This window comes from Macaca nemestrina, chromosome 16 (genome assembly GCF_043159975.1).
Source record: "Macaca nemestrina isolate mMacNem1 chromosome 16, mMacNem.hap1, whole genome shotgun sequence".
Classification (NCBI taxonomy): Eukaryota; Metazoa; Chordata; class Mammalia; order Primates; family Cercopithecidae; genus Macaca; species Macaca nemestrina.
In genome coordinates this window covers 102,375,800-102,397,755 of record NC_092140.1, presented here as the reverse complement: position 1 = coordinate 102,397,755, position 21,956 = coordinate 102,375,800, and the positions used below count along the sequence as shown (strand labels likewise).

At 37.5% G+C, this 21,956-nt stretch overlaps 1 long non-coding RNA gene across 3 annotated transcripts in view; it reads right to left on the bottom strand.

Annotated features, from left to right (window-relative positions):
* Nucleotides 1-612: 612 nt before the first annotated feature.
* LOC139359156 (uncharacterized) overlaps nucleotides 613-21,956 on the bottom strand; it is a 39,804-nt gene continuing 18,460 nt past the window's right edge. For all 3 annotated transcript variants that reach the window (XR_011614968.1, XR_011614967.1, XR_011614969.1), the window contains one exon: nucleotides 613-8,752. This is a non-coding gene — a long non-coding RNA (uncharacterized lncRNA). The remainder of the gene's footprint in view (nucleotides 8,753-21,956) is intronic.

The following is a 21,956-nucleotide window of genomic DNA, read 5'->3' as shown; positions in this document are numbered from 1 at the left end:
AGGGATCGGGAACTTTGGGTGCTTAGCATGATATTTCAAGTATTTATGAAATATTTGTGGAATGGAACTGAGAGTTACTGAAAAGAGAACTCAACAGAAGGGGAGTAAGCTGAAGTCAAATAACCAAGGCTCTAATTCTACCCCTGCCAAAAACCAAGGTACCTCAGTCAAGCCCCCTAAGGCCTGTAATTCAACTTCTGTGAAATGAGGAGTCCTTTCAAACTCTAGGATTATATTATTTGTGGGTGGAAGTGTTCATGTGTGAAACATCTGCCAAGACTATAAATTTCCAATCATATTCATGGTGTTAGAAAACTGAAATCCATCCTACACATTTACTCTCAAAAATACTCATAAAAGTATGAAAAATGAAAGCAACACTCTGAAACCAAATTCCATGGAGTTAGTAGGTTTCCAATTATGTGTCATTTTTTAAAAAAGAAATTATCTTGAAATCAAGGTTTAAATTATTTATTTATCAAAAAAACCTGACTTCAAAAGCCTTTCAATAAAGCTTATAAGATGCTTATAATGAAAGGTTTATAATATCACAAAATGAACTAAAGAAAAATAAGAGTGGGAAAATAGGACAAAACAGAGTGAAGCCCAAAGGCGAAGCAAAATTTTATTAAGACAATTATTTGCAGCTTTTCTAATGTACAAGTAGACAATGGAGATCCTGAAGTTATTCTGCACAAAGCTTCAGCATCCAGCCTAGAAAGGAAACCTTTCCCAGATAAACAACTCGTGTAACTCGTAAACTTCACAAGATAAATACAAACCAGCCGCAGAAAATACAGCTGTTTCTGAGTCCTTCATAAAAATAACGTGATTGTATAAGAACTGTGCTCTCCGAGACATTATAATGGATAAAATGATGGGTTTTCATAGGGCATTTATTCTGACAATCCTCGTGGTCTGATGGCATCAAATTGATTTTGATTTCAGTAAATTTAATTCTACAAGAGCCAACACAGAACAGATAACCACAAGCTCTCTAATGATCTGACATGGTTCAAGGGCTATTTTAGAATATTGTGCACATACGACAAGGTCTGTCATTTTTACAATCAAGAGTTAATGAATTTTGGAGACAAAAAAACAACATCCAGTAATTATTTGGAAGGTATACATTGTGTTGACAGTTGAATGAAGACTTGTGAATGAAGACACTGGAGCTGGATTGGGGTTGGCTGTCCGTAGGAAAGCCAAGAAGCTTGTGGAGACATAGTTACCTGCCCAAAGATAATGCCACATTTCAATAGGAAAATAGCTTTGAATATTTTCCAATGCACAAATGGACAACGGAACCCCCGAAGTTATTGCCTGTGTGACTCCAGTGATTTTAACCTTCAAAAATTTAAGGCAGGTATAGATAGAGAACCATGGAGTGTGAAGGGAAATAGAAATGTTTCAATACACACAGGGAACAAAGGAGTTTTACTGTACGTGGGTTTAACTTTACCAAGTGATTTTTTGCTTTCTCCAGAATGACACTGGTCATTTGCAAGATGGAATGCTCACTGGGAATTGGTTTTTCTTTTTCTTATTACTATTTCAATAGGTTTTTGGGAAACAGATGTTGTTTGGTTACATGAATAAGTTCTTTAATGGTGATTTCTGAGATTTTGGTGCACCATCACCCAAGCAGTGTACACTACCTAATGTGTAATCTTTTATCCCTCACCCCAATCCCACCCTTCCAGTCCTCAAGTCCAGTGTATCATTCTTATGCCTTTGCAAGCTCATAATGTAGTTCTCACTTATAAGTGAGAATATACGATGTTTGGTTTCCATTCCTGAGTTACTTCATTTAGAATAATGATCTCTAACTCCATCCAGGTTGCTGTGAATGCTCTTATTTCATTCCTTCTTACAGCTGAGTAGTTGAACAGGAAATTTGAATAAAGATCATTTTAAAGGCATAGAAAAAAAGGTGCAAAAGTACATTAAAATGTTACAGGTACTGGGATTACAATTTATTTTATACTTTATTTTCAAAATTTATACAATGTCTACAATGTATGTGAATTATAAACATGAATACAATAAATATTAAATAATGATAAAGATACAAAGAAAAAGACATCATTCCATTGCAAGGTGAATGAAGACTGCTGTCAAAAGAGCTACTGTTTATTCTACAGAAGACAGGGAGTCTGAATTTTGGCCATTTTCTGCGGGGGGGGGAAGTCACAAATTAATAAAGATGAATTGCCTAGAGATAGATTTTAATGAAAGTGAACATACAACAGTGGCATACATATTACCTTGAATTCTTGATTTAATAGAGGCACATCTGGTAGCACAATACATGTTTAAACTATTTGAGCACATCTGGTCGTATCCTATTAAATCATTTAAATTCAGGTAAAATTGGGGACCTCCTCACATCCATGGGAATCATGACAGAAAACTTTCCAAACAGCAAAACACATGCAAGAAGACACAGTAATACCTACAGAAAAACCTTACTAGTATTCAAGTTAAATTAGGTATTTGTTGAACCCTGGGATAAATCTGGAAATTGACAAGCACAATTAAAGACTTACTTTGGCCGGGTGCAGTGACTCAGGCCTGTAATCCCAGCACTTTGGGAGGCCGAGACGGGCGGATCACGAGGTCAGGAGATGGAGACCATCCTGGCTAACACAGTGAAACCCCCATCTCTGCTAAAAAATACAAAAAATAGCCAGGCGTGGTGGCGGGCACCTGTAGTCCCAGCTACTCGGGAGGCTGAGGCAGGAGAATTGCTTGAACCTGGGAGGCAGAGGTTGTGGTGAGCCAAGATTGTGCCATTGCACTCCAGCCTGGGCAACAAGAGCGAAACTCCATCTTAAAAAAGAAAAGAAAAGAAAATATAGGGCATACAGTTGATGTTCCAAAATTCAGAGATATGGTTGTTATTAATTGGTTGGTGCCAGAAGTGCTAAGCATAAAAACAGCTCATAACAGAACTATGTAGGGAAAGTATCTTACTATTTTAAAGAAGGCCCAAAACAGAGAGATTAGAGAATGAGTAACGTAATTTTAGAACTTGCCTACAGCTGAATTGTTAATAATCCATAACGCAGAAACCATGAGTAACATTGTGAACTCTCCCTGACACTACCAATTAACAAAGGGTTGTTTTTCAACCTTTGAAAACCTTTAATTCGTTTATTGAATGAATTTGCTGACACTGGGGACTTCGCCTTCTCCATCATGTGCATCATTCCATCTGGCCCACAGTAGCATTCAATAACTGACTGTCGAGTGAATGAACAAACTGACTGTCGAGTGAATGAACAAACTGACTGTCGAGGGAATGAACAAACTGACTGTCGAGTGAATGAATGAACTGACTGTCGAGGGAATGAACAAACTGACTGTCGAGGGAATGAACAAACTGTCGAGTGAATGAACAAACTGCCTGTCGAGCGAATGAACGAACTGACTCTCGAGGGAATGAACAAACTGTCGAGTGAATGAACAAACTGCCTGTCGAGCGAAATGAACGAACTGCCTGTCGAGCGAATGAACGAACTGACTGTCGAGCAAATGAACGAACTGACTGTCGAGCGAATGAACGAACTGACTGTCGAGCAAATGAACGAACTGACTGTCGAGTGAATGAACGAACTGACTGTCGAGTGAATGAACAAACTGCTCAGCAAGGAAGTGCTTATTTGGAACCTCAGTGTTACTTATTACCTTTCTTGAAGAGATTCACAACAGAATTCTCGTATGTCTGGAAAAACACATATGGAGAGAAATAGCGAAACTATAACAAATGTCTTAAATTTGGAAATGGCCTTAAAATGTTGAGGAAATTTGAGAATCATGAAAAATTTAATTAAATAATTTTAATTATTGAAATTACCACTCTTGGCCAGGTGCCAGTGGCTCACGCCTGTAATCCCAGCACTCTGGGAGGCCGAGGTGGGTGGATCATAAAGTCAAGAGATCGAGACGATCCTGGCCAACACTGTGAAACCCCGTCTCTACTAAAAATAGAAAAATTAGCTGGGCCTGGTGGCGTGCACCTGTAGTCCCAGCTATTTGGGAGGGTGAGGCAGGAGAATCGCTTGAATCTGGGAGGTGGAGGTTGCAGTGAGCCAAGATCGTGCCACTGCACTCCAGCCTGGGAGACTGTGTGAGACTCGGTCTCAAAAAAAAAAAGAAGAAAGAAAAAAAAAATTACTACTCTTGTACAAATCACAGGGAAGGCTGACTCAGATACCATTCCACCAGATACCACTCTATCTTGATGCCTCATGTTTGAATCTGTGTGCTATTTCTCAGAATAGAATAGTACTCTAATTACTAGAATGTTTTGTTGACATTTGTTCAGAAAAAAATTTCCACTTCTTATGTGTGATTTATTTTATAAAGCAACAGGAAAAATATTTCAGTAAAACACATCTATAATATCAACATGATAATCATTTCTCTTTAAAAGATTATTTTTAGAAGTGTTGAAACAAATTATTTCTTAAAGCAAAGATTTAGCTGCATAATTTTAGAGATCATGTACAATATATTTTCTGTTTCACATAAGCCAATTACCTAACCAAAGCTTTAACCATGTATTGTCTCAATACAGTTAAGAATACAAAATAAAGTTAAGACATGATCACTATTCTCAGGGAATTCAAACCCAGCTAGATGTACACACCAAAAGAAGCAAGTACTATACTAAAAGTGATTAAAGAATTTGTTAAATATATAATGGCACGTGACAATGAAATCACATGATGCAAATAATCAATGAATGGCTTAGAGAAAATACCCTCAGTAAGAACTAGAGGAATCAAAAATGACCTCATAGAGGATGGGGAGCTGAGAAGAGCTTGACAAAGAGAGAGTTTTACCGGGAGCACAGATGTGGAAAGGCCTTCGAGCCACGAGAACCTTAAAAGTCAATGTAGTATAGTAGATGGAAACCCCCGAGGAAGCTGCCTATTGCCAGCTCTAGCTCCATCTAATCAACATTGAAGTTGAAAAACATACTCTACCCCAAACTGCAATTAATTCTGGAGAGACCTATAATACACACACATATGAATATATATTGATATATATTAATACATATCACAGGAATATATACAATACGTAGCAGAAGATTATATATATATCTCATATCTGAGAGGTTTATATGTGTACGTATCATATCAATGGGACTCCAATTCTATCTATGAACACAGATGCTCCAAGACATAAATTCCTCACCCTTGAAGCTTACTCTTCCCGAAAAGCCCCTCAGAGAAAATGGCATCTTTCTTCAGATCCATAAAATTCACTCTCAGTGGCTAAAATCATTCTACAGTCAGCCAATCAAGAAAGCTCGAGGAAGCCGTTTCTCCCCCTGTGGGTGAGTCTGGGCCCCTGGTCTGGGGTTCCTCTTCCTGTCTGTTGTGAGGCGACTCTTTAGTTCTCTGGGTGGTGCCTTCCGGTCAGGAGCGCCAAGGTGCTGCCTCCACTGTCCTGCTTAGAAGCGCTCCTTAGCCAAAACCCACTTTTTCCTATCATTTCCTAGTACGACCTTCCAGATGACTTCTGCTGGGTTCCTGCCGTGGCTCAGTTCTCTGCTGGCAATGTGCTGTGGGGCCAGAAACCGCTTCATTCAAGCCCTCTCTCTTACTAGTGATTTTCAACTAATACTGAGCTTACCTTCCGCTAGTGAATGACCAAAGCATCCCCCTAAAACCTGCTGTTTCTATTTTTATCTCATTTAGAAAGAGGCACTCATAAAAGCAAACGGCATTTATGGAGCACTTACTATGTGCTGGAGACTAGGTATCTACATGCATTCTCGAATTCAGTGCTCACAACAGCCATTTTACAAAGAAGGAAAATTTAGGGGTAAAGAGATTAACAAATTACTTAAGGCTAAAAGAGGCAGAGTCTCAACTTCAGCCAGGCCTGCCTAATTCTGATGATTAGTAACCAATTTCCAGCCTCTCACCATCGAGTGTTTGTGAATTCTCTGAATTTTGAGTTCAGTCTTCCATCTTCTAAAGACATTTCTCATCAACTGATACATGTGCCTTAGTCTTTTGTTGTTGTTATTTTTTGCTGGATTTATAGCTAAAATAATCCATTATTTTTCTTATCTTAAAATTATTCTTGAGTCTTTTCCTTTTCTTCCTGTCACCTCATTTATCCGGTGTCATTTACAGCAAATTTCTTTGAAAAAATTATTGATATGCATTATCTCTCATTCTTCTCATTTTATTTTCTCTTGAAATTATTCTAATTGGACATTTGCCTTCACCACTCCACTAATCTGCAATGACTTCCATGAAGCTAAATCCAGTGGCCAATTCCAGGCTATAATCCCACTGACTTTTCAGCCTAACTCACTCCGGTTGATGACTCCCTGATCCAAAAGACACCATGTTCATGTAGCTCTAGGATACAGCCCCGAGTACTCTCTCCTAATTTTCCTTCCATTTCACTAGCTATTTCTTTCACAGCACTTGCGTCTCTCTCCTCATGTCCCCAAACTCTAAATATTGGTGTTCACCAGTGGCCTCTGGCTTAGACTTTCAGCCTCTTCTCTCTCTAACTTCTGTCCATCTCTTATTGATCCAATCCAGTGTCATGGCTTAAAACGTCCATCTTTATATCTCCAGCCTCTCCTTTCAATTCCTGACTTATCTATCTAACTACTTACTTGACACTTCTGTGTTGACTCAAATTTAGCATGTCTAAAAACCAAACTCCTCATCTGTCCCCTTAAACTTGCTTTTCCAGACATCCATTTGTTTGGGGGCCAAAATTTGCAATTCTCCTTAGCTCTGCTGTTTTTCTCTTACCCTACGTCCAACCCATCACCAGACTGCACCAACTGTAAAAAGTAGCCTTAACTGCTGACTCCTCCACAGTGACTACCACTTCTGCCCAAGCCACTGTTCCCTCCCACCTGGACCGTTGCAATAAACTTCTGCCACCTTACTCCTATCATTGCACTCTTTTCCCTACAAGGCAGTCGGAGTGCCATTTTTAAAAATTAAGCTAGATTACACCAGCTTCTCGGTATCTGTATACATCAGCTAGAACTGCCATAACAAAATACCACAGCCTGGGTGGCTTAAACAAGTAAAACATTACCTCACAGTTCTGAAGGCTGAAAGTCCAATGTCGAGGTGCCAGCAGGTTCGGTTTTTCTCGAGGCCTGTCTCCTTGGCTTGCAAGTGGCCACCTTCTCCCTGTGTCCTCACATGGTCTCCTCTGAGCACGTGAATCCCTGCGGTCTCTCACATGTCTCAATCTCTTTTAATAAGCGCTCCAGTACCATTGGATTAGGGCTCAAATCGTAGGACCTCATGTAACTTTAATTCTCTCTCCAAAGGCTTGACCTCCAAATGCATTCACTCTGGGGGCTAGAGCTTCCACATACAAATTTGGAAGGAAGGCAGTCCAGTCCATGAGGTATCATTCCATGGTTTTTCATCGCACTCAGAAACAAGCCCACGTCTTTTCAGTGGCTAGCAAAGCGGTGCATGATTGAGACGTCCACCTCTCCACTCACTTTGTGGAAACTGCAGTCAAGCAAACTGACCTCTTGCTGTTCCCGGAACTAACAGGAATTCTTCTGTATTTGTTATTGTCTCTCCTCAGAAATTGTCTTTCTCTCACTCTCACCTACCCCTCAGGTCTTTACTCAAATGCCACTTCTCCACGGAACCTTCCTACCTAATTTTCCGATGTAACTCCTGGCACCATCCTCACACCATAACACCTTTTCCTGTTTTATTTTCCAGCAAGACACCTGTCACCCTCTCTCTCAATAGTGACATGACATATATTTTACCTATGGGTGTGTTTATTGTCTGTCACTGAGCTTCATGGTGGCTGAGGTTTTTGTTTTGTTCAGAGCTGTTCTCCATCATCTGAAACAGGAACAAATAGTCTATCAAGGTGACAGAAATTCATGACTGTTTTCAAGGGTATACTGCTGATAGAAATCATCCACTATCTCTGAACCTTATTTGGTCTTGGCCAATAAGTGACCTCCACTTTCCCCTACTTATTAATAAACTTTTACTTGTTCTTAGACATCTTTCTGGCTGCTGATTTTGCACAGCTACTCAAAACCATTATTATTTCTTGTTTCTTTGCTTGTATACTTAGAACATGCTGAAATCAGCACATACAAATTCATAAATTCAGACCTCAAGGGCTTTTCTATGAAAGTCCATGGGTTATTGAGGTGTTAACGTAGACAAAAGTACTGTAAACAGAAAATTTAAAGACGAGAATGTTTATCAAATGCCTACCATGCACCAGGCAATTGATAAATAAACAATTTCTTTGAATCTCTACAACAAGCCAATATATTATTAAGGTTGTTAGTATTAAGTCTATTGTCTCTTCTTACACTCAAGAGTCTGTTATTCCTTTAATTTAATAAAATTACATTTTTTCAGAGTGTGCAATGTTAATTTACAACCCTTAAGAATTTTATATAACAAGCCGTTTATCGTCCCAAGTAAGCTACCATTCTCTTGTCTGTACACGTATCGGCCTTTTCTCACATATGTACCCTAGGAATCAATCTTGGTCTGAGAGACTGTGTATTAACAGGAGGCCAGGAAGGCAAGAACAGGGGTGTGCCCTCATCTAGCCACCTCTGGAGCAGAGCTTTGCAAAGAGCATTCCTCAGGAAGATTCCTCAGAGGTCCTCTCAATTCTCCAAAACCAGCATAATGTAATTAGTAAGAATATGGATTCCTGAAGTCATATCCCAGCTCTCTCACTCACTTCTCTGTAAAATGAGGACAAAGATGATGATAATGATGATGATTAGTATTCCTAGAGGTATGAGGAGGATAAAATAAAATAATACATGAAAACAACTTTGAATTGCACCCAGCATCTGTAAAAGCATTCAATAAAAGGAAGTGATTATTCTACATGTCACTTTTTTATTTGTATAAAAGCATCACAAATGTGTTTTATCCACATGATAAACATTTAGTTCATTTCCAATTTTTCACTTTAATAAACAATGTCAAGCTAAACATTCTCATGCATGTTTCCATGACTCCAGGGCATATGCAAAGAACAGGAATTGCTGAGTGTGAACAAATGTTCATCTTCATTTTGTCTGGATATTCCAGACTTGTTCTCTAATGTGTCTGGACCAAGTTCTGTTTCCCTCAGCAGTGTATGACACCATCACCATCATTTCGTATTGTCAGACTTTATAAATGTACCTGTCCAACATGTGTGTGAAATGACATCATTCGGTATTCCATCTTCATTTTTCTGATTATTGTGAGGTTGAGCATATTTTCATCTTATTGGCCTTTTTTTATTTCCTTTTCTGCCAATTGCTTATTCACTACCATTACTGATGGTGTATTTTATTGGTTAAGGCAATGCATAAAGCCAGCCTAGGTTCAAGGGGAAAAAAATAGGGCCCATATCTCAGTGAGTGGAGCAGCAGGCACATGAAGAGGAAAGGCGGGAATTGATGGTGGCCACCCTTGGAGACAACCTACCATAATCTATTGTGTCCATTTGTCAGTTGTACTGTTTGCCTTTTTGTAGTTACTTTGGCTAATTTTAGAGGCATTATCCACATCTTCCAGATAATAATTATTTGTAATTTATGTATTAATTACAATAATGCATAGCATTATTTACATTTTGTGGTATCTTTTGACTCATAGAAATGTTCATCGTAAATGTAGTCAAATTCATTGCCATTGTCTTCTATAAATTGTAATTTTATGTCTCATTTAAGGAAACATTTGCTATCACAAAGTCATCAAGCTTATTCGGCTGTTTTCCTCAAAATACTTTAAATTTTTGTATCTACATTTGGATCACAGACCGTTTGGTATTTATTTTAGTACAGAATTTGAGGTAAGAATAGAATCTATTTTAACTTGTTTTCGTGTAACAAGTCAGCTGCCTCAGCACAATCTGTTGCAGAGTCTAGATTTCTTCACTGCTGTGTTATGTTCTTCCATCATATATTTTCATATACTTTTAGATCTATTTATGGTCTCCTTAGCTATAACACAATACTATTGTTAAAACAAGTGTTAATATTTGATTGATGAACCTCATTTTTTCTTCTTCAATTTGTCTTGGTTTTCCATGGTTCTTTACATTTGAAGTACAATCAGTTTGTCAAGTTCCACTTATTGGTGCCTTTATTGCTATTGTAATGAATTTTAAATCTTAATTATATTGTATGCAATCCAAATAAGAATCTTGCCTGGCATTTTTCATTTTTGTAGGGAAATTCACAAACTGATGCTAAAAGTACTATAAAACCATCTAGAATGTAGAAATCTAGTATATTCAAAACAATCTTTAAAAAGAAAAATAAAGTGGGCAGACTTGTACTATTTGGTTCCAAGCCTTGTAATACAGCTGTAGGAATCAAGATATTAGGTGATACGGGCAGAGGATTGACAAGTAGATCAGTGGAACAGAAAAGAGAGCCCAGAAACAAACCCATGTCTCTACTGACTTTTGATTTCTAAGAAAGTCACCCAAGCAATGAAATAGAAGAAAATCTTTACAACAAGCAGAGCTGCAAAAACTGAATGTCCATAGGGAGAAAAAAATGAGCCATGACACCTACCTCAAACCAAACAGAAACAAACTCGAAATGGACTATAGACTGAAAAATAAAGCTAAAACAGTATAGCTTCTAAAACAAAACATAATAGGATGTCTTCCTGACATGGGGCAGGCGAAGCATTCTTTAGTAGAAGACCAAAATTAAAAACCACAAAATACTTTCTCAAAATGAAAAAAAAAAATCTGCTCAAAAATAGAAACTTTAAGAACTTGAATAAGAAAGCTACAGATTGGGAGGAAATGCTCCTTTGTCTAACAAAGATGAGCTACATAAAGAGTTTCTTCAATTCAGTAATAAAAAGATAAACAGCCTAAAAAATGTGGAAAAGACTTGAATAGACACTTCACAAAGCATCATATATAAATGACCAATAAGCACATGAAAAATTCTTGGGCATCATTAGTCATCAGAGAAATGCAAATGAAACCATAATAAGATATATCAATTAGACTGCTTAAAATTAAAAAAGACTGACAACACTAAATATTGGTGAGGATGAGAAGAATCAGAACTCTCATGCATTGTAAGCAGGAATGTAAAATAGTAAAACCCTCTGGAAAAAAATATAGGGTAGTTTCTTATAAAATTAAACACATATCCCATGGCTTAGCAATTCTCATAGAATCGTGTTATATTAATTCAATGAAATATTATTCAATAAAAAAGGTCAAGCTTCTAACATACAAACAGCATGAAGGAATCTCAGATGCCTTATGCTGAGAGACAGAAGGCTTAGTCAAAACAACGGACACTGTATAGATTCCATTTATATAAACCGCTAAAATAAGAAAACTAATCCTTAATAGAAAAACTCAGAACAGTGGTTGCCTACGAGGGGTAGGCACACAAGGGAGTTTTCTGGGGGTGGTGGTAATATTCCACATCTGAACAGGGATTTGAATATTATCCAAATGTCAGAACTCATAGAATTGTACATTGAAGGCCAAGCTATCCCCTACTCACTCCCTAGTTCAAAGCGATTGATGTATAACAGACTTTGCTTTAACTGGAAAAATTATCTTCCTGAGACTGGTCTTTCTTTTGTTGGGGAAATTTCCCCTAGGGGGAAATGTGGACACAGAGAACTATATAATGCACAGGGAATGAATGCAGCAAAGAAAGATCACAAGCTTTGATATGAAACAAAGCTGGACCCAGCCACGCATTAACTGTATGACTCAAGGCAAGGTCACTGACCTTGCTGAAACTAATCTTATTCAAAATGAAGGATAATAATGCTGAAATGAGCATTTCCTGGGAGAAGAATTAGTATAAATTTTTATTAAGTTTTCAAGTCCCTTTTTTACAGCTAGTGTAACCCTCTGAGGCATCTAGTTTTCTGCAGGGGTTCAAGTCCAACTCCCAATTTGGTGCAAGATGAACATGATGAGTTCCAAGCAATAAAATAAATACAATCTCCACCATTAAATATAATGTCACAAAATGCATAACACTAAAGACAAAAATAAAGTTCAAAATGCAGTAAGAAAACACAGATTATCTATAAATAGATTATAACTTGTAATTATATTCCTCATTAATAGTAAATGTCAAAAAGGAGGAAAATGATTTTCAAAATGCTTAGGGAAGACAAGAGCCAACTTAGCATCATTAAACTCAGGTGATAATTATCCAACTGTGAAACTAAGTGAAGACATTTTCAGATAAATCAAATACAAAGAGAATTTATCACTCACAGAAATTCCCAGAAAGAAATACCAAAGGTTGTTCTTCAACAGGAAGTGAATGAAACCCAAAAGAAAGGCTTGGAATGCAAAGCTGCTGATTGATCTGTTTATGAGTTTAAATAATCACTGACTATCAATAACAATAACTACAGGGTATTTTTTAAAGTGAATATAGAATAATTGAGAAAAGGGTATTGGCAGGAGTGATTGTGACCTAAAATACTTTAAGTTCTTGTTTTTTGCAAAAGAAGGGTAGATATTTTGATTAGATTTAGACTCTATTTAGTAAGCATTTTGAAAATTGAAAGGTAAGTGCTAACATAATGGAAACAGATATGTTATACGCAAAGGAAACACAATTATTCCAACATAAAATAAATCAATGTAAGTGGAAAACACAAAACAAAATAGTGAAAATAAATTTAAGTATATTAATAATCAGTGTATAGAAATAGATTCAATTTCCCAGTAAAAGTCAGGTTTTTGTTTTTCTTTCTGAAGATCGCCCAGGCTGGAGTGCAGTGGCATGATCTCGGCTCACTGAAAGCTCTGCCTCCAGGATTCATGCCATTCTCCTGCCTCAGCCTCCCGAGTAGCTGGGACTACAGGTGCCCGCCACCAGGCCCGGCTAATTTTTTGTATTTTTAGTAGTGATGGCATTTCACCGTTTTAGCCAGGATGGTCTTGATCTCCTGACCTCGTGATCCGCCTGCCTCGGCCTCCCAAAGTGCTGGGATTGCTGGTATGAGCCACCATGCCTGGCCAGGTTTGTTTGTTTTTTTAAAATCTGTTAATGATGTTTACAATGGTGACCTGAAACACTGAGAGAGAAAGATAAGGGGCCAATAAAAGTTGAAAATATTCAACAAGCCAATACCATCACCAACAAAACCATTGTATCAATGTTAATTTAAAATAACATAAAACTTGAGACGAAAATATTGTTAGCTATAAGGAGATTTATAACAGGAAAATTTTACCAAAAAGATACAGCAATCCTGACCCTACCAAAACCTACCAATAAAGAAAAAAACTGAACAAATGTAATTCAATACAACTTCAGTGAAAATGAACTTAACAAGCAAAAGTGAACACTGCTAAGGATATAGATTTGAATGATGCAATTATATTTTTAACATGATAGTCTTATATAGAGAGCCCTGAAACCACACTTTCTTTTTTTTTCTTTTTTTTCTTTTTTGAGACAGAGTCTCGCTCTGTCGCCCAGGCTGGAGTGCAGTGGTGCAATCTCGGCTCACTGCAAGCTCCATCCCCCGGGTTCACGCCATTCTCTTGCCTCAGACTCCCAAGTAGCTAGGACTACAGGCGCCCGCCACGACGTCTGGCTAATTTTGGTTTTTTTTTTCTTTTTTTTGTATTTTAGTAGAGACATGTTAGCCAGGATGGTCTCTATCTCCTGACCTTGGAAACCGCAATTTCTAAGGAAACATAAAAGTCACAAAGATTGACTAAGAACTAGCCACAAAATAATTCCCCACAAATATTGAGCACTTATTATACAGACCTCAGTACCTAACCCAAAAGTAGTAAAATTAAAGTTCCAATAACCAATCAAATTATAAAAATATTATAGATTTAGGAACTTTTAATTCTTTTTCAAATAATTAATAATATACTTCCAAAAATCAATAAGTTCCTGAAAATATTATGATTAAAATGGAAAAAATATTAGGACCTGCATGCCCAAGATTTAAAAAAGTTAATAAACTCAAATATCAAATCCTAGGCAATGGTAGTAAATCAACTTAAATAAAAAATTTTAAGATGCAAAAATTGAAAATTCGTGAGCTAACTTTTCAAATCAAGTAGATAAACAAAAATAAAGGCAAAGAAAATAGAATCAGTAACAACAAGGCTCCTAAATCCAAATGTTACTTTATTGTTTAGCCTGAGCAGAAGGCACCACCACATAAAAACAAAAACAAAAACAAAAACAAAAAAAGACACTTTCTTACACTTCTGGATTGGTTTTTTTTTGTTGTTGTTGTTTTTTTGTTGTTTTTTTTTTTTGAGACAGAGCCTTGCTCTGTGGCCCAGGCTGGAGTGCAGTGGTGCAATCTCGGCTCACTGCAATCTCCACCTCCCAGGTTTCAAGTGATTCTCTGCCTCAGCCTCCCAAGTAGCTGGGACTACAGGCGCCTGCCACCACGCCCGGCTAATTTTTTATTTTTAGTAGAGACGGGGTTTCACCATGTTGGCCAGGATAGTCTGGATCTCCTGACCTCGTGATCCACCCTCCTCGGCCTCCCAAAGTGCTGGGATTACGGGCGTGAGCCACCGCGCCCGGCCCAACTATATTCTTTTAAAAACTTCTCATTGGAAATCTGATACTACCTTTCATTTGCTTATTCTCCAAAGTGAGTGGTTACACTCAGCTTTGAGAAATTTCCCACATAGAATGTTTTTGTTTTTTCTCTTCTGACCGGCACATTTTTACAACATGTAGCAGTAGGTGCCACTTGACTGTCTGCTTAATTGTATTTAATTGACAATAAATATAAAATCGAGGTTAAAATGCTTTCAAAGTATGTGAAGTAGATTTTTTGTTTTGTTTTGCTTTTGTTTTAATAGAGATAGGGGTCTCACTTTGTTGCCCAGGCTGGTCTGAAACTCCTGGCCTCAAGTGATCCTCCTGCCTCAGCCTCCTAAAGTGCTGGGATTACAGGTGTGAGCCACATGCCTGGGCAATTTGCTTTAAATCACTCAAATTGAAACCAATAAAGTGAACAGTAAAACTATATTACACCTATTTTTTCCCACCTAAAAAAAGAATTATTTTGTTATGGATTATTTTAAAGCATTTTAAATTTTTTTCAAAAACAACAAAAGAGTACTGAGTAAACTTTATAACATAAATTAAGAAATTGAAAAAGGTCAGTTGATTTCATCATTAAGGTAATAAAACTTTATAGTTTCAATATAAAATTATGTTAGTTTTGAAAACTATTCATGACAATTCATGGTGAAGAAATTTTAGGTTCACTGAATTGGGCCAGGTGCAGTGGCTCATGCCTGTAATCCCAGCACTTTGGGAGGCCAAGGCAGGCAGATAACAAGGTCAGGAGTTCAAGACCAGCCTGATCAACATGGTGAAACCCTGTCTCTACTAAAAATACAAAAATTAGCCGGGTGTGGTGGTGTGCACCTGCAATCCCAGCTACTCAGGAGGCCGAGGCAGGAGAATCACTTGAACCCAGGAGATAGAGGTTGCAGTGAGCCAAGATCACGCCACTGCACTCTAGCCTGGGTGACAGAGCGAGACTCTGTTTCCAAAAAAAAAAAAAAAGTTTTAGGTGAACTGAATATACATGTTATATATTGCAGAAAGTCATAGCTTAAAACCCCATAACCAAGAGACTCTGTGACTTCTAATTCAAGTTATTTCATGTTATGAATTTATATGTATGTAAAAGTGATTCTTACCTGTAGACTGAAATAACAACGGACAGCTATTTGTCTCCTACCATATTTACTGCCAGATTCTCAGTATATTTAATAACATTTTGTATACATTCATAAAATATTTTTAATATTTTTGAATGTCTATATGTTCTAGTATGCTAAGCCATATGACCTCCCAAATTTCCAGCCCAGTTAAAAGGCTTCAAAGCCTTTAATACACTTTTCAGAAGTGACTGTTACAATGCAAAGATATCTGAAAAAGAATCTGACACAGTGAATATGAAGTTACTTTAAAATAAAGGAATTTTTTGGCCGGGTGCAGTGGCTCACACCTGTAATCCCAGCACTTTGGGAGGCTGAGGCAGGTGGATCACGAGATCAGGAAATCAAGACCTTCCTGGCTAACAAGGTGAAACACTGTCTCTACTACAAATACAAAAAAATTAGCCTGGCATAGTGTCGGGCGCCTGTAGTCCCAGCTGCTCAGGAGGCTGAGTTAGGAGAATGGTGTGAACCTGGGAGGCGGAGCTTGCAGTGAGCAGAGATTGCACCACTGCACTCCAGCCTGGGCGACAGAGCAAGACTCTGTCTCAAAAAAAAAAAAAAAGAATTTTTTAAAGAATCTTATGAAGGTTACAGACCCTGTCCAGATAATGCAGACTTTCACAAAATTTTCTTTATAAGTTTAAAAATCTCAAAGACTACTGAAGTCTAGTCTTTAGAACCTTATTCTAGTTCAATTCTCTTATTGGGTACCATAGTTCAGAGAAATGCAGGACTCAACATTTTAGTGGCAGAGCTAGGCTGAAAAAAATTAGGCTTTTTCCTCTGAGTTCAATACATTCTTTGCCCTGTACTTCACTTAAACTCAAAAGTACCCAGAAACATTAAATACTTATCACAATTCAAAGTTCTTATTAGATATAAAATAAACTCTAAACAGGATAGAAATTATAGGTGTAATAACAATCTTACATTTAGTAGGAATAAATACTTCCTCTCCTGAGGAGGAGGTGGCTTACTTAGAGCCTTCCTTTTCTAGGTAAAGAGGGGAAGCCGTGTGGATTCTTTAGTGTGTTCTGACAGCCATGTGTCACTACACACTTGTTCTTTGTGTCTTCATATCTCCTCCTGTTGCATTTCAAAGCATTTTCATAGTATGTGGTTTTGCCTAATGCAGCATTCTCATAGCAGAAAAAAAAAAAAAAGGAAGTGATAGCTTATGCACAAGTGACAAAAATAAATCCCATGCGCTTACCTTAAGTTGTCAATACAAGATGATTGTTTAAAGGAAGGAGAAGGAGCGGGGGTATTCTCCAGCACATAAGAAGTATTAATCTACAAAGCCATACTTCTGTTAAGGTTTTCACTGCTTAAGCTATCTCGTTAAGTGAAAATGTAAAGATGATAAAAAAGTCTATTATAATTATAAAAGGAACAAGTATTACCATAACTTTCTAAAACCATCAGTGAGATGGATCATGCTAAGATGAAGGCTTTTGCTCAGAGGAGAAGATTCATGTGTCTGTAGAGGAAAATGCCAGGGTAGAAGTTACGTTCCTTCCTGGCTCAGAGTCTGGATGCTGCCTGGAGCTGAAGTTTCAGGAGAAAAAGGAAGGCATTCTATGCAAGAGAGGAAGAATTATTTGAAACTCTAAGTAGAGAGAAATTTGGGAGAGGGGAGGACCGAGAGGGAAAAAGGAGATAGAGCATAGAGTACTAGAGAGGTGGCAGAGGGGTGGTGCTTCCCGAAGTTCTCCCTTCCTCAGAGCCCCCAAATCTTGAAATGATTCTAAATTTCATGGAATGTTTGATGCGACTGGCTGCTTTTGGAACCACTGAATGGGCTAAGTATTTTCTTTAGGGTCCATACTGCAGTTATCAAAATCTGCTAAATATCGTCTTCAGTATCTTTTAAACTGTGTGTGGTTTTTTTTATGATTCTACGATTTGCTTTCTAAAAGAACCTTCATGTTTTGAAATATTAAACACCATTAGAAATAAGAATTTCTGGTGCCAAATTTAAATATATCTGTGAAATTCACTCATGCGCATGGATTTCATTAAGTTCAGTGAAGCGAATAAAATCTGTTGTTATGGAAGGGACCTTTGACAGCTCATAATTACATAAAAATAAATGCATCAGTTGAGGAGTAGAACAAAATTAAGATGTCAGCATTGATGGATTTCATAACTAAAATTTTTAAGAAGCACTTTAAAACTCAATAACTTTTGCTGTTTGGTGTAGTTACATTAAAATGGTAATGATTCATTTTGCAGCAACTTGACAGTAATTATTTGATTCTTAACACATCATGAAAGTTAATTTTTAGAAACGATAGATTAAAATATATTATATTAAAATCTGCTTAGTTAATTAAGCTGTGAAAGACTAAGATGGCAATTGTAATAAGAATTCAATTTGATTCAAAACCTGGACTAATTTTATAGATTATAAGTAAATGATTAGCTCTAACACTTATAATTAAGGATTGCAATATTAAAACAAAAAGTGCTTTTATGTAAGTTAAAAGTTTGTCCAAAAGTTGGAAATTGAAGTCTTCTAACTAGATTCGCAAATGGGGAAATTCAGTTTGAGGTGGAAAAATTTATAGAAAAAGAACTTGAAGACTTGAATTCAAGTCCTACCACCAAAGAGTGATATAGGAAAGTAGAAGTAGAGGGGATGCTTGAGGTTGATTTAAATGCTCTTCTAGTTTTAGACTGTGTTTGTTGACACTGAGCTCTGATTACTAAACTAAAAGCCCTCAATTTGAAAGTAAAATCCAAATTTAGAATCAGAAGTCCCTGGTCTGCTCCCTCAACCACCCAACCCAGGCCATCCTTTCTCCCCACGCCTTTTCCACTTCTTCTACCTGGATAGCATCGCTGTTCAGAATATCCTCTTCCCTGCTTCTGTGGGTAATTTGTTTGCTCCTGTCAATCAGCTGTCAGGAGGACTGATTGGGCAACAAATTAATTTCTCATCTAGCAATAATTCTACCAAAACCCAGCACATAACCCCTCTCTTCCCTCCAACTGTGTCTCAGAATGTCACAGACACAGCCTGATGATGTTTGATCTTAACCTCTGGGGAAAGAGTGATCTGAAAAACAATACAATTTCATGAAATGAATTTTGCTGAGGACCAATAAAAATATGACTCATGTAATATTTCTATATTTTTATCTTTAAAAAGCCCACTGTCATAAGATGGTTCCTAGTAAGCAGAACTTTCAGTAATAAGAGTTTATAAACATCAATTAATTACGTTTTGCTAACATGTCCTTAAAGCTGACTGGGATTAGATTAGATTACCTTAGATTAGATGATTAGATTAGATGATCTGTGCCTAGGGATTCAAGATGCATATTTTACTATTAAAACATTCAGGCCGGGCGAGGTGGCTCAAGCCTGTAATCCCAGCACTTTGGGAAGCCGAGGTGGGTGGATCACCTGAGGTTGGGAGTTCAAGACCAACCTGACCAACATGGAGAAACCCCGTTTGTATTAAAAAAATACAAAATTAGCCGGGGGTGGTGGCGCATGCCTGTAATCCCAGCTGCTCAGGTGGCTGAGGCAGGAGAATCACTTGAACCCATGAGGCGGAGGTTGTGGTGAGCCAAGATCATGCCATTGCACTCCAGCCTGGGCGACAAGAGTGAAACTCCGTCTCAAAATAAATAAATAAAACATTCAGTGACATTAACACCATGCTTTTCATTAAAATAATTGATTAGGGTTCTTTTTGTCATTTTTACAAGTCTCCATTTACAACATATTTATTGAGTGGTTTGAATGATGAGTAGGAATTTCCCAGATAAAGGGGTTCATGAAGGCGTTCCAGGCAGTGATAGCAGCAAGATTTCTTTTTGGTAACTATTGGTAGCCAACAGAAAGGCAAGTGAGTGTTACAGGCTTCACTTAAAAGCTAGTCTTGGCTGGGTGCGGTGGCTCACACCTTTAATCCCAGCATTTTGGGAGGCTGAGGCAGGTGGATCACCTGAGGTCAGGAGTTCAAGACCATCCTGGCCAACATAGTGAAACTCCATCACTACTAAATGCAAAAAATTAGCAGGGTGTGGTGGTGGGCACCTGTAATCCCATCTACTCAGAAGGCTGAGGCAGGAGAATCGCTTCAACCCAGGAGGTGGAGGTTGCAGTGAGCCGAGATCATGACATTGCACTCCAGCCTGGGCAACAAGAGCAAGACTCCGTCTCAGGATTTAAAAAAAAAAAAAAAAGCTAGTCTCAGATGAAAATCTGCCCACACATACAGACTCATTACAAAATGGGCATAAAATAGTCTTAATTCAGTTCTGCAAATTGTATGAGGTCCACAGTACCTTCCCCAAAACATTCACCTGAGGCTAACTGTGACAATATCCTAATTGTGGAACTCTGTTAACCCAAGTTTCACATTCAGACGCCAATAATCCTCCAAATCAGTGGCCGAACATTGGACCACTTACAGATCCAATTCACAGCTCCACTCCTAGGCTACTTGGCTCTCAGTATTTTTCTACTGTATTCATATAATTATGCAAATATCTTGAAAATATATCTAGCTAATCCATATACTTTGAACACCATGAATTTCAGCAGTAAACACCATTTCTAAAACCCATTTTAGAAATAGAAGCCCATTTCTGACCTCCATCATGCTAATTTGTTGACTGAATACACAGAGTAGAAGCACTTGTGGGAGCTACCTTTGGAGTGTGATGCTTCAGAGGAAGGAAGGAACACAGTGAAGGTGACAGGGGCAAAAGCTAGACTTTTCTGTTTGTGCCTTGAGTTATAAATTTGATATGGGAATCATAAAATTGATTTACATAATTAGGAAACAAAATCTAAAGAATAAACTGTCAAGGAATTTTAACATGTGCTGTAGGCTGAATGTTTGTGTCCTTCCAAAATGGAGCCATCGTGAATGGGATTGGTGTCAGGACATGAGAGAGCTGGCTTCCCTCTTGCCGCTCTCTGCCCTGAAAATCCCTTCGGGGAGAAGACAGCCATTGGCAAACCAGAAAGGGGGCCCTCACAGGAGCCTTATCATGCTGACAACTTGATCTCTGACTTCCAGCCTCCAGAACTACGAAAAACAAATTTCTGTCGTTTGTTAGCCACCAGGTCTACGGTATTTTGTTAGAGCAGCCCAAATGGACTAAGACAACCTGTTTTCAGTAACCACACTGTTAGTAAAACAATTGGTACTGGAATCCTGAAACCAACATTATCCAGTCTGAGCCAACAATTACACTCCTAGGTATACACACAACAGAAAGGCTTGTGCAGGTGTACCAAAACACACATACAAGATTGTTCACTTAGCCAGAAACTGAAAACAAATCAAATGCCCACCAACGATAAAACAAAATGGGTTCTAACTCTCCAATGTAATACATAGCAACAATATAAATGAAGTTTATAAGCAGTATTGTGTAAAACAAGTCAGACGCAAATCTATCTTGTATCTATTTGTCTACCATCAATCTATCAAGGGATTTTTATTTATTTAAAGTTCCAACACAGGTAAAGCTGGAACACACATAGCGTTAGAAATCAAAATAGTGGTTCCCTTTGAGTAAGAAAGGGGGAGTCATGTCTGGGAGGGAGCACAGGTGGATTTCCCCAAATACTTGGAACGTTTCTATTTTCTGGCATGGATGTTACATATGTGGACATTCACAATGTGATAACCCATTGAATTGTGTATTTGTACTTGGTGCTCTTTTCTGTATTTTGTTTTATTTTGTTGTAAAATAAAATGCTACTTAATTTCCAAATCCACCTTCCTACAGGTTTTTCAATCAAGATAAAATAACCTTACAACAAAATATTGCTATAATAGAGATGAAATAAGTTTATTTTGCCTATGTAAATGTATTATTTACATTTTAATTGCTAATATCATTAGTATTTAAAATGTATTTTTTAATTTTAGCAATTTTATAAAATTCTTAAAGTGGTTAAAAGTGGAAGGTAAAATCTAAGTAAATTTAATCATTGTTTTCAGAAGTAAAAACTATGAAAGAAACTCTCCATATGTGTTTACATGGATTTATATCAATTTATAAAAAAGCCAATATGATGATGATCTATAGTGTTATTTAATATGAGCATTTCTAACAAAGAGGTAAATACATGTAATCATAAGTGAACTTCTAAATGCAAGAGAAGACCACAGGAAAAGCTTTCATATTCATTACTAACGCTTCCAGTTGAAAACCAGAAAGGCATAAAATATACTCTTA